The 12,109-nt window shown below is 41.5% G+C and overlaps 1 long non-coding RNA gene across 1 annotated transcript in view; it reads left to right on the top strand.

Annotated features, from left to right (window-relative positions):
• The window catches only part of LOC127206524 (uncharacterized), a 202,318-nt gene that overhangs the window by 92,279 nt on the left and 97,930 nt on the right, over positions 1-12,109 (top strand). The window lies entirely within an intron of this gene.

Genomic DNA, 12,109 nt, shown 5'->3' with positions numbered 1-12,109 from the left:
ATGAAAATATAAACAAAAGCATCTTAAAAACAATTTCTGAGGGCCAGGGAGATGCCTCAGTGTGGGTTGTCTCCAAGCCTGACGATTCAAGTCCCATCTCAGGAAGCCATGGGGTGGAGATGGGACCTGACTTCACAAGTTGCCCTCTAACCTCTGCACTCACCAAGGCACATGCACTCACCCTGATAACAAATGAATGAAGAAAGAAATGTTAGCAAGTTAAAAAAAAAAAAAAAAGGCCAACATCCTTGGTTGACAGCAGTTTGAGAAAACCATTCACTCCAAGAACAGATGTGAAAGAGAAAGCATTCCAACTGTCCATGCTTCAGTGTTGGCACACCACAGCTTTTCGGCTTTGCAAATGTGTTGTGTTTGTGAGTCAAGCTCATTTTGTTTCGGAAAGCTGCACAAAGGAAGCATTTGTTCTCAGTGTCTCATCACCCATCACCCGTCACCCATCACCCCATGGCCTCAGCTCCAGGTCTCTCTGCCCAATGTCCCCACCAGGAGAAAGGAACTCAGCCTGGAACGCCTGGGTCAGCAGGCTGGCTGGATTCAGAACACGGCTGGCATAATTTATGTCCCCTGACTCTTTAGAGGGCTTAGCTCTTTGTGCATTTCTAGCCACGGTGGGGAGGAGCTGCAATACAATGTCAAAGTTGTCATTTTGTTTGTTTGTTTGTTTGTTTTACGGCTTATGATATAGACTGTAGATTGTAGGTCTGTGCAGAGCCCAAGCCATTTGTTCTCCAGCGATCCATTCTCAGCTGCAAACATACATTTCTGCTACTCGGAGTATGTTGTTTAGGCCTTTTCTTTGTTGATACAAGCCAGAAGTCCAAGAGGTATTGGAAAGAAAGTGCAGACCATTTTCAGCAGAACTAAACACAGAGCGGAGTAAAAGGGATGAATGGGAGTCTGGGTGCAGGGGCCGCTTTTCTCTAAGGAGAGAAAGCTATGCTTTTGAGGTTGTACTTACAACCTCTCAGATGTGGGCAAAGGGGGTTCAGGACCTTGTGGCCGAGGCTCGCACAGATTCCAGACTTTCAGTTGTTTCTGCTTTCACTAACCCAAGGCATTTTATCCTTCTCCCTTCATTCCGCCTTGGACTTGTGGTCATGGTCACTTACTGCTCCAAAGCACAGCCCCTTCCTTGTCATCAGACTGTTCTCCACCCAGAATAGACCACTCACTGAACTCCAGAGTGAGGGAGCACAGCTTGCTAACTGCATGCAGATATGCAAGTAAGATGGTGTTTCAGGGGAAGGCTGTTCCTCAGCCATACCCCTGGCTCACGCTAGAAACAGAATAGATTAGAAAGCTGTGTGCACAGTTTTGGCTTCAGCTGCCAAAGTAATGAATCTTCTTTGACTTACAGGGAGCCTATAGTCCTTTCACTGAATTCCCCAAGTCCTGGGCCCAAGGAAACTGCTGATTGTATATGTTCATGCATCTAGGCAAAACTCAAATTTTGTTTCTAAAATCCCCACTTAGCCTTTGCTCCTGGTCTCAGGACTAACCCTTCCCCTTTCTGACTTTGCTATGTGCACTCTCTCATTGGCCCATACCACCACTTCTGTCTTTCTTTGTTCAGTGTTTCTTGTTTGTGCCTTTGCCCTTATTAATTTCTCCTCCCCATCTCTCCCCTTCTCCATAGCAAGAATTTGTGCTGGTTAGTTTTATGTCAGCTTGACACAAGCTAAAGTCATTTAAGAGGAGGGAACCTCAATTAACAAGACTGAGCTGTAGGTAAGCCTGTAGGACACTTTCGTAATTAGTGATTGGTGTGGGACGGACCAGCCTAGCGTGGGTGTTGCCATCCCTGGGCTGGTGGTCCTGGGCGCTATCGGAAAGCAAGCTGAGCAAGCCAAAAGTGAGATGGGAGGCCAGTAATTAGCACCCTTCCATTGCCTCTGAATCAGCTCCTGCCTACAAGTTTCTGCCCTGTTTGAGATCCTGACCTGACGTCCTTCATTGATGGACTATGGTATGGAAGTGAAAACCAAATGAACACTCCCCAACTTGCTTTGGGCTATAGTGTTTCTCTATAGCAATAGTCACCCACCTATCTCAAGCACCGTTGATTGAGATTATTGAATGGTTTTTTGTTTTGTTTTGTTTTATTGTATTTATTTTTCAACTTTTTATTGGTTTTTTGTGAGCCTTGTCTTTCTTTTTAAATATTATTAAAAATTATTTGTTACATGCGTGCATGTGATTTGTATGTGCACATGTCATGGCATGATTCTCTTCTCTCTGTGCACTTTTATGTAGGTTCTGGGAATTAAAGTCAGGTTGTCTAGCTTACATGGCAAGCGTCTTTCCCTGGCATTTAACCTAGCAGGCTTCTTTGGTCCCGTCTTCTAAGCGTCTTCTGTCCTGTGGCAGTGTGTTGCTCCCCCTAACAGTTCAAGGAGGACAGAGACAAGCAGGGCATTGTGGGATACCCGCCGTGGGAATTTGTGGAGTGATTTTTTCCCTTCCTGATAATTAGACTTCATTATGCTTTGGGGAAAATAATATCAGGATAAAATGCCATTTCCATCACATCCCATTAGAGAGAGCTTCACCGATATGACTCATCCCTGTGGATGTGAGCCTGGCTGGCTGGCTGAAATACTGTCTGCAAGGGTTTTCCAGTGAACTCAACCATTTTGAGACCATTATTGACTGTTCTTTCAAACAAAGACTCTAGACTCCAGATTTAGAAGTTCATTTGGAGATTTACACATAAATAGTCTTGAGAATAATGAAAATGAATGAAATATTGCCTTCCCCGCCCCTTCTCTGGATGAAGAACATAGACTTTCTTTATCTAAGCTCATGAGTTTCCTCCCGCTGCTCCCCACAGGAGGCCGGTGCAGTCACAGTCAGCACAGCACCAGGCAGAGGGAGAAGTGACATTTTCCTTTGGGATGCTGCCTTGTAGACACTGACCTAGGTCTGTCAGTTTAGATATGTCACTTAGGGCTGAGGTGTCTGAAGTAGCGTGACGGGCATTTTGAGCTTTTGTAAATGCTTTGCTCAGAAAGGCAAAGGCATTTCCTAACTCTTGTTGGCTTGTTTCTAGGTAGGCTAAACCCAGGTCGATGAGACTGTGAAGCCTGGGCAGTAGGCACGTGTCATTATTTTATTTAAAACAAGACGGCACAGGATGTAGCCCAGTGATGCAGTGCCTGCTTAGAACATGTGAGGACCTGGGTTCCTTCTCCAGCAACACAAATCCAAAGCAAAACAACAATAAAAATGAGTAAATAAATATTGAAAAGTCCATTTTAGATGGTGTTTATTTTGATATTTGTCTTATTTTTATACTAGTAGAGCTAGGAAATTCCCTTTCTTAATGGACTATAGATAACTTCTCAGCGATTAGATTGATTCTTTACATTTAAAAGCAGAAAAGTACCCTTTAATTCAATCCCTTTGCATAAATTAATGTGTGTTTACATATTTCATTAGTGTCATCGAAAGCAATTAAAAATTACGTACATATGTCTTCACTCATTTTCCTTCATTTTGATATTTAATATTTATGCTTTTACTTATATGAATACACATGTATAATTACCTCTTTTTTCACATATACCTCTATATTTTTTTCTTTAGCCATTAACATAGATAGTAAAGTAAAAGCTACACAACTTACTTTTTAGAATTTGGACACAGAATGGCCCCTTTTGAGTTATTTTATTAATATTGGAAGTAAATTATAAGACCTATATCAATTATGTTGCATTTTAAACATTCCTGTGTCTACCACACTCTTAATGTCACTTCTACCATGCCAACATGCCTAGCCTCCAATTTGCTTTAGAGACAGGGTGCCATTGACCATGGAGTTTATTGATTGATCAGGCCTGTGGTCCTGTGAACCCTCAAAGTCCTCCTGTCTCTGATTCTCCCATTGTTGAGAGTCTAGACAAATGCCCAATGTGGGTACTTGACTGTGTGTGAGTATATGTGTACATGGTGGTGCATGCACATGTGTGCATGTGCATGTAGAAGCCTCCCCGAGGCTGATGGCAGGAGTCTCCCTTGACTGCTGTCTACCTTACTCACAGAGGCAACATCTTTCACCTGAGCCCACAGCTTCCTCATACAACAGGCCTCGTTAGCCAACTTACTCCGGGTATCCCTTTTCTCTATGGTATGAGTGCTGAAGTTGTAGGGCGGGGCCGCCATACCTACTGAGCATTTACACAAGTTCTGTCAATCCAAACCCCAGTCTTCATGATTATATGGCAAGCTCTTTAACCACTGAGCCATCTCCCCAGTTTGCTAAACTTCTTTAGTAAAATTATTACAAAATACACCCAGATCTCTCTGATGTTTTCAAACCTGCCTCTTCTTTTTTGACTGAACGGCTGGTTTTTGTTGAAGTCATCCAGATTCAGTCTGTTCATTGCCTTTGGTTACAATGAGGCATTGCTTAATCTTCCTGTTAGGGGAGTGTGCTTTATGCGCAAAGTACTGTGATGGTCTGTGCAATGAACGCATCTCCAGTGTTGTTTTTCTGTGCCTTCCCCCCACCGCCATCACATCAGGCCTGCAATTTGGTGTTTCCATGATCACGTTGACTCATTCCTTCGTTCTTTTATTCAGTAAGTATGCACATGTGCCAAGTTCAAGGCAGCTGCTGGGCCAGACTCAGGGATTCATGTTAAGCCAGCTTTCCTGGCTTTGTGAAGCGTGTAGCTCAGTGTCTACTGCTGCTGACATCAGCTCTCACCCTGGCCCGGGAAAAAGAAGTCAGCCATAAGCTGAAAGGCTTACCTGACCATGTTTGTCATTTAGGAGCTAAGGGTTATATTTCTTGGTGTGTTTGGCTTCTGTGCTGGTTAGTTGTTGTTTTTTTTTTTTTTTTTTTTTTTTTTTTTTTTTTTTTTTTTTGTCAGCTTGACAACAAATGGGTCACCTGGGAAGAAGGAACCTCAGTTGAGAAAATGCCTCCATTAATTGGCCTCTACTGGCTGGTATGGAATGGCGTGGCCCACTCTGAGCAGTGCTACCCTTGGACAGGTGATCCTGGATGACGTAAGGAGTCTGTGGTGACCAAAACTGAACAGCTATGGGGAGCAAGCCAGGAAGGAGCCTTCCTCCGTGGGCTCTCTTCAGTTCCTGTCATAGCATCCCTTGATGAGAAACTAAAAGCTATAAGATGAAATGAACCCTTTCTCCTCAAGTTGTTTTTGATCATGGTTTCCCCACAGCAACAGAGACACAAACTAACACAGCTTGCTAGGTCATCTCTGGCTTTCTATTTCTACATAGTCATCTCCTTTTCTCTCCAACTTAGTCTGTTCACACTCATGAAATGAATCTCCTCAAAAACCCCTACTGACCATGTCATGTTATTACTTAAACTTCTTGGGTACCAGTGGTCATTGCTCAGTAACGATCAAACTGCACAGCTTATAACACTCTCAGTTGTTATTAATGATAGTTTTAATTTAAGACCTATAAGATCTAGCTCCAGCTGTTTTATCTTTCTGTTAAGCGTGTTCCAGCCTTCGGGGTCTATTCCCTGGCCTCTTACACTTTGCCTGAGGAATCATGCTTTGTGCGTTTGTTGATATCAGTAGTGATAATTCTTCATCTTCCTTTGGGTCTTTGTAGCCTTATCCATCATCCTAATCACTTTCTCGCTCACCCAAGCTGGCACCAAGGCCTTGGATGCCCAGTCTACTGATGCTTTGTGTGATTACATTAGCTTCATTGGGAAAGCATTAGCAAAGCCAGGCATCACCAGGCAGGAAAATGAGGCTTGAGTTCTGTTTTGCATTTGCTTTTCACAGCAATGTGGTCTTGCGCATCCATTGTTACAACCTCATTTTCTTTGTCAACAGAATATAGATCATAAAGTGGTTTTCATGAAGTTGTTTTGAATAATAATATATGTAACAAGTCTATAAATTTTGGTAATATTAGGAACATGTAAATTATAGGTTATAGCTATTGATGATTATATTTTAATTTAATTGTGCAATCTCTATTAAAACATAAAGAGTGCCTATACACTGTTAATACTGCCTTTTGATAGGAGTTAAGGAAGAGAGGGAACTAATGATATTGCTTTAGTTCCTGGGGTCCCTACAAAGTCACTTGGTTGGATATTAGTTTTTTTTGTTATTGTTGTTGTTTAGTCAGCATTGTGTTCCTACTAAGCAAGCACTTTACCAATGAATTTCATTCTAAGCTCTTATATATGGTTTTTAATAGTTGTGGCTGGACAACTGTAAGGTGTGAATGGAAGCACATTCTGGACATGGCTGGGAAGGTAGGTCAGCCACTGGGCCTGTTATTACTATTTAGGTGGCTGCTAAAAATAGCGGGGACAGTGAAAGCTAGGTTAAAATAGCAAGTCTTCATATTCAGTGGGAGCTGGGTTTTCGTTTTTGTTCTTTTTTTTTTTTTAAGGTTAATTTTAAAAAACAATAGTTGCTCAGTTTTGTTTTGTTAAGGGTGAGATGAGATCCTGAGAAAACTGACGGTGGAAGCGTTTGTCTAGCTCCTATTTCATTGGTGGCAAAAGCAGTTCTCGGCATCTCATCTTTGCCGAACTCGGCAAAATCTCTGGTGAGAAAGAACGAGAACTAAGAGACATGAAACAATTTACTATGGAATCCTGATTTCCAGCGAGAGGCTGGGAGAATCGAGTAGAAGCGTGAATCTGGAGGAGGCAGAGGAAGCTTTTTAGATGGAGCTAAGTGCAAGATGCTGTTCACACAGAGAGTTGCAACCCCGCCTCGGAGAGGGGAGCACTTCCTCTATCTCAGAGAAGAACAAACATGGACGAAAGGCCAGGACCAAGTAATTCAGTTGCTGAAGGAATAATACCTCCTCTCTCCGTGGCAGTGGGAGCCCTCAAAGGCTTTGCAGAGCGGCTCAATCCAAAGGCAAGGGCTTCAAGCAGTGGCTCTGTGTCTTTATCAGTCTCTGGAAATTGGGACTAAAATTAAAAGTAGTTCAACGGTTCTAAATGTCAGATGGAATGCTTTGCCCAGCATGCAGCACACAATGTTGACTTCCCTCTTGTGTTCTGGCGAATTCTGTGAGATGCTGGATCTGGCCCTGTTAGCATTTCACTCACTGATAGAAAAGATGAAAAAACAACTTGGTCCACGATTAATATTCTGTGATGTGATGTCATTACTGATATGCTTGGGACTTTAATTGAACATTTTTTTTTGACTTGTTTTATTCTTTTGGTGCCTGGAGACCAATTCTTTTTCACTATGATTACCTCCCCCCTCCACCCCTTGATGGAAGCTTCTTTTGAAAGCCTAAGTATTTCACATTCTAAATTGGTACTAGAGCACACAGATGGTTATCAACCACATACGAAGTGAGCCACGGAAAGATTTTGTAGGATAATGTTAGAATAGCCATCCGAGATTCATGGCTACACACACAATTCTAGGAAATTTAAACCTGCAGTTGTGATTTAAGTATCTGAATCGTTGTTTGTAATTTCGATGTGGGCACTACATCTGTTGAATTTGTCATCTTAATTTAGATAAAATAAACCATGAAAGATAAGTGCTGGGCATGCTAGTGGCCGCTCAGAAGGATACACCATAGAAACTAAAGGGTGACCAATCCTTGACTCCACGAGGCTCCTGATGGTCTGTATATGAAAATGTGACTAGACAAAGGATCTGGGAAAGTACCTTGTGGAATGTACTGGAATATTTTTGCATGGCTTGTTAAAACACACAGCACTGGCTTCCACCTGAGGATTTCTATTCCAAGAGATGGAGTGGGCCCCAGGAACTTGCATGTCTAAGCTGCCAGGACCTTGTAGGTCCACACACCCTGAAACAGGGATTATTCTCATGAGGCATTGTGCAGAAGGACCACGTGGGAGAGACCAGAAAAATCTCCAAGAGGAACATCTTATGGGACTCAAGGATTTAACATTTTTAAAATTTTATTTTTTCAGACTATAATATAATTATATAACTATTCTTTCCCTTGTTTTCCTCCCACATACCCTTCCTTCTTTGCTTTCTTTTAAATTCATAATCCCTCTTTTTCTTTTTTTCTCTTTAGCCTTGGCTGTCCTGGACTTATTTTGTAGACGAGGCTGGCTTTGAACTCATGGTGATCCACCTGTCTCTGCTTCCCAAGTTCTGGGATTACAGGCATATACCATAGTGCCTGGCTCATGACCCCTTTTTTATTATTTGTTATTACATGTATATATGCATATGCCTATATTCCTAAATATAGCCAGCTCAGTCTGTATAATGTTACTTGCATGTATGTTTTCACCATTTGGTACTGGATTATTACTTGATGTGCTCATTCCTGGAGAAGACTATTTCTCCCAGGCTCAGCATTCCTTAGTTGCCTGTAGTTCTTTATGTAGGGTTGAGGCCTCATGAGCTTTCTTCTGTCCACTTTGGCATATCTATTAGAAAGAACTATAGTGATTCTGGTACTTGAGGTTCAAGGATACTGATACTTTAAGCTGCAGGAGCATCATGAGCTTGTTAGATTTTGAGTCCTCTGCTTTTTCATAATCATCCATGGTAGAGTTCTAACATTCCTTAGGGGTGAGGGAAAATCATCCAGGAACATTATAATAGTTTAATGGCTTAATCATAATCATATCATAGGCTAAATTGCTTCTCATAAAAGTATGATGTAGTGTGATACAATACAGTGAGTAGTTAGCAAAACCTGATATCATTCACTATCAAGTAAACCAAGCCTTTTTAAAGGAGATGACAGTAAAATGCCATGGGAAAAAAAAAAAAAACCCAGATTTTAGAGATGGATGGATTCTGGCTTCACTACCTACATTCCACTAACTGGAAACCAAGTATTCAAAGATATGAACCTGTGGAGGCCAGTCTCAATTAAGCCATCACAAACAGTATAATAAAAGAAGAGGCAATGGCAGACCACATGTGTCTCTCATTTCTTAGTTTATGCCACTGGCTATCAGATGAGGATTGCTGTTCAACTTCGTCCCCTTAGCTAGAGATTCCAGCAAAGGTTTTGAATGCACTTAGATTGAATTCTAAAAGGAAACATCATCTCCCAAGAGTCTTTCATGTAAGAGTTGTAATTCTTTTGAAGATATAAACTCAAGAAAATTTAAAACAAAATTTTGGGAGTTGTTCAGTGGAAAGGATTCCTTTTATGTGATTAAGTAGGCATGATGTGTACATATTTTCTGAAATGCTAATGAGATATTTGAAAAAATGAGGTGTGTTTTTATACATTGGCTTGGCCAGGGTCTTCAAGAATAAAAGCTGGTTCCAAATCAATACATATTATTTTATAGATCATAATTACATGAATATAATAGAATAACTTTGGGATTTCTTGTTAAGATTGGTAACTCGAAGGAGTATCTTTTCTCTTTAGACACCCGTGCATCTTCCTTTTTCCTTCACTGAGGAAGAATAGATGGACATACACAGCTAGGACTGTTGAAGATAGTTTAGTGAGCATACATGTCAGTCAAATTATGGGAACCCATAAGGAATGTGGTACATTATGACAGGACAAACATCATTCATTCTAGGCAAGACATGAAGGACCACAGTAAAGGAAAGTGTGCTACCGGAGGATGGATGGGGGACCATTTGATAGAAGCTGTAGTGATAGATGCTGCTATTGTCAGAGTTGTTAAAGCATGAGGTAACAGATGAGTGAGTATCTTCATCTCTCTCCTCTTCCATCTAGGCATCTGCTGCCTAGGATTTCTACTGGTCAAACCCAATGCAACCCAGTGGGTGGGGGAGGTCATGTGATGAAATCTGTAGCGTCAGCATCATAGGCCAAGGACAGGTCAGAGGAGGAAAAGTACATAGACGTGAAGGGTGTGTGCTTGGGTGGTAGCTGGGAAGTAATCAGCACGTGCAGCCATTTATTTTGTCAAAAAGAAGCATTTTGAGATGAAGCAAGAGAACCAGGGAACAGGATCTGTTGTTTGCATGTCTGTGGGCACAGGACGAATGAAATTATGTTGGAAAGGTGTTCTGACATATGGTTTTCAAAGGCAGTTTCAGGATTATGGATACCATTCACTTGGTTTAAAAGTAAATGTAATGAGAGACTGCTCTAGCCACTTTGAATGACAAAGAGGAGGATGGAGACAGGACACTACATCACCAAGGAGAGAATGCTGGCATAAGAGAAGTAGTGGATGTTCATCTGGGCCCTGGATTCTCAGTGTGGTTGAGTAGGTAGATGTTGAATCTGCTCCCCATCAACTAGGTGTGTACTATTTCATGTGGTCATTGTGAAGTTAAAGGAGGTCATGCATGCGAACTGTTTTGAGCCTGTTGTCAATAAATCTAACAATCTAATGACACGTTACTGATTTTTACAGGCCAAGTTTATGCCAGGAGCATCCTACTTCCTATCTTTAATTTTTTAAGTAACCTCATTTCATGACGATGCTGGAGGCTCTGAGCTCAGCAGTTTGTACAAAGCCTGTAGCTAGGAAGTGGCCATGCCAGGTCCTGAAGGCAGGCTAACTAGACCCCAATGCCAGGCTCTTCCTGGTAAACCTTGGCCCACAGTCTTTGTCCTTTTTCTCTCACAAGGCAAATACTCTTGAAATTTATTTCTTTGGAGTCAAATGATACGACTGTGTGGTGAGTTTTCTTTGAAATTCTGCCCAGGAAAAGCATTGAAGTTGATAAATACAGGCTCCACTGAAAGGTATAAAACATTTGAATATAATGTGCCAAGCAGCACAATTTCCAAATGGATGCACACATTGAAACCCAAGCTTGCTTTTTTATTGTCCTCAGTAAGTCATCTGGGTCTCCTCACTGTCCTCAATGCCAGGCCATTCTTCACATCCTACTCTGCTTGCCTAATGATGGTAACTCACATAGGGAAACCCAGAAGGAATTTCTGCATTTTAAAAATTTGTTTTAAAAATTAGTTAACCAAGAAATAATGACAAAACATAGAAGAATCTGTGAACTTTTTAAAGAAAATAAACCCAGAGTGAAAAAGCAGAGCCTGATATATTAGTTTGTGAAATAAGTATAATGAGGAAGATTTTATTGGCAATTAAAATTGAATTAAATACTTAATAATGTGTGTAGTGGAGGCTCTGCATGGATGATAGATGGTTCTTTTGGAAAGCTGAAAAGAATGAGTCAAATGAAATATATGGTGGACAGACATACATGCAACCAAAAACACCCATACATATAAAGCAAAACCATAATAAAAACAGGAATAATAGCATGCATCTCACCAGACAGTGGAACACGCACAAATCAGCATCTAAACTAGTGGTTTTCAACCTGGGGGTCATGACCCCAGAGGTTTTGAATGGTTCTTTTATATGGATCACCTAAGACCATCACACAACCCAGATATTCACATTACTGGTCATAATAGCAGCAAAATCACAGTTATGAAGTAGCAACCAAATAATTTTATGGTTGGTTACCACAACATGAGAAACCATAGTAGAGGGTTACAGCATTAGGAAGGTTGAGAACCACTGATCTAAATGATCATTAAGAAGATAGTGGCTAAATAAGTTCTTCAGTAGCAGCTTAACACACAGATTTACTCACCTTAAAGTGAGATGCATGGGGTGGAGGAGATGCTCAGTAAGCAAGAGCCGCTGCTCTGAAAGTGTGAGTCCTCAGCACCCGCTGTAGCTCTGTTGCTTCTGACCTCAGAATCAAGGTGGTGGTGCTGATAAGATTTACAGTGCTCCAGTGGATGGCCTCCAACCCAAGGACATATGAACAACTCTCTCTCTCTCTCTCTCTCTCTCTCTCTCTCTCTCTCTCTCTCTCTCTCTCTCTGTGTGTGTGTGTGTAAGGTGTGAAGTTAAGAGCAGAGGTGTTGACAGGTTTAAGGGAGAGTTAGAGGGAGAACTAGCATGGGTCATCTATATGATCATTTTTCATTGTATACATCTGTGAAGTTTTCAAAAAATGAATAGAAAAGTTAGGAAGATGAGGTGGGCTCCCCAAAGCTCACTTGCAGCAAGCCTACCTAAATTGGAGATTTCTGGTTCAACGAGAGAGACCCTGTCTCAAGGCAACAAGACAAGAGAACAGTAGAGGAAGATGCCTAGTGTCCTCCTCTGGCTACCACATGCACATGCAAGGGC

The sequence above is a fragment of the Acomys russatus genome, chromosome 23 (assembly GCF_903995435.1).
Source record: "Acomys russatus chromosome 23, mAcoRus1.1, whole genome shotgun sequence".
In the NCBI taxonomy this organism is placed as follows: domain Eukaryota; kingdom Metazoa; phylum Chordata; class Mammalia; order Rodentia; family Muridae; genus Acomys; species Acomys russatus.
This window is presented reverse-complemented; position numbering and strand designations above follow the sequence as displayed.